Source organism: Equus caballus, unplaced genomic scaffold (genome assembly GCF_041296265.1).
Source record: "Equus caballus isolate H_3958 breed thoroughbred unplaced genomic scaffold, TB-T2T haplotype2-0000437, whole genome shotgun sequence".
Taxonomy (NCBI): domain Eukaryota; kingdom Metazoa; phylum Chordata; class Mammalia; order Perissodactyla; family Equidae; genus Equus; species Equus caballus.
Window position 1 is genome coordinate 3,495,297 of NW_027222394.1, and position 1,894 is coordinate 3,497,190.

The 1,894-nt window shown below is 39.3% G+C and overlaps 1 pseudogene; it reads right to left on the reverse strand.

Annotated features, from left to right (window-relative positions):
- Positions 1–760: 760 nt before the first annotated feature.
- LOC138922949 (olfactory receptor 14I1-like) lies at positions 761–1,657 on the reverse strand (annotated as a pseudogene).
- Between the last annotated feature and the right edge of the window lie 237 nt (positions 1,658–1,894).

The following is a 1,894-nucleotide window of genomic DNA, read 5'->3' on the forward strand; positions in this document are numbered from 1 at the left end:
CATAGGTGGAAGTTAGTATATTGATAAGGAGATCTGATCGGTCGTTACCAGGGAAAAGGGGGGGTGGGGGGAGGGCACAAAAGGGGAAGTGGTGTACCCACAACATGACTAACAGAAATGTACAACTGAAATCTCACAAGGTTGTAATCTATCATAACATTAATAAAAAATATATATAGATATATAAAGTATTTAGACTACGGTCTGATGTAAAGTGGATATTATACATTTATTTGTTTTTATTGTTACTATTACAGCATTTCAAAAGTGAAACATGGTGATTTAAATAGATGCCAAAAAAGAGTGTTGATGAAACTTGGCTCAATTTCCTGAATGATTTATAGAATAACATTAACTCCTGTCCTCTGTAACTGATTTGCTTGTTTTATGTTCTCTTTCCTGAGTAGGTAAATTAGGTACTAAAAACAGATGTGCATATCTGTCTGTCCCCTTCCAACAAATGCACAGTAACGTTAGTGTAGGGCTACAGGTTCAGTATAAGGTATTTAAATGAGTTGGAAGATAAATGGGACGAGAATGAATGGATCACCACGGAAGGTTGTAGTTACACAACTTTGGAATATTTCCTATCAATAGATTTTTATTTTTTGCAGGAACATTTGCATTTCTTTCTAAATCCAGAGCATGAAACATTTCATTCTGCCATTCAACAGTTTTTTTCAATATTATTTGTCTGTCATAAAGTGTTTGGATCTCCTGGCCTTTGGTTAGCAGAGACCATTAGCAGAGACCAGGTGTTCTACTTTTGCAGAGGATTTATCTTCCTAAACAGTCTCCAGACAGCACCTTTGATCTCCTTGTTTCTAAGACTGTATATGATGGGATTCAGGAAGGGAGGCAAAACTGTATATTCATCAAATCTCGAATGGAAGAAGTTTTGGTAATTGACCCTAAGGCAGCAAAGAGCCCTGTGGTGAGGAAGAGGATGATGACAGTCATCTCGTCTTTCTCCTGAAGGGATTCTGAGCACTGTTGAGAAGATCTGGATATAGGAGGTGATTATAAGAACAAAGCATATCAGCACCAAGCTGGAGCTCAGAGCTAGGGTCACAAACTGAACAAAGAAAACATCACAGGAAACCAGGGCCAACATGTGAGGGATGTCACAGAAGAACTGGTGGATCATGTTGGATCTTGAAATGGGCTCCCAAAACATGTTCCCAGTGTGGACTGCCGCATAAGAAAAACAACTTAGCCAGGCAATGACTGCCATCTGGTGGCATTTTCCTGATGTCATAGTGGCTCCATATTGGAGGGAGTGGCAAATGGCAACATAGCGGTCATAGGACATGACAGTGAGAAAGGCCAGTTCAGCAGATGCAAAAGCAAAGAAAAAGTAGACTCGAGACACACAGCCAAGATAAGAGATGGAGCAGCTGTGGGTCAGGGAGCTGTGGACTGACTTAGGCACGGTGACTTAGATGTAGCACAAATCCAAAAAGGAGAGGTTCCTTAGGAAGAAGTACACGGGCATGTGAAGATACTGATGAAGAGTAATGAGCATGATGATGAGAAGGTTCTCCACCAGAGCTGCCAGATAAATCAGCAGAAACAGTCCAGCAAGTAGCATCTGTAGCTCCCAGACATCAGAAAACCCCATGAGGAGGAATTCTGTCACTTCCGTGAGATTGTCCATTGGGTAGGTAAATCTATGTCCTGATTGTTAGCGGAAAAATATGAAAAGATTAAAAATGAGGCAAATAAAAATGAACACAATGTTGTATTAATACAATATTATAAAAATAATATTCCTCTAATTGAAGTAGTCAATATCTTCTACATTGCTTAAGCAAATGCAGTGATGGTAGATGAATTTTTCACATAAGAAGATTCTGAGTGAGGTATGTCTAAGACTTTAATAGTTAAGTAAGTA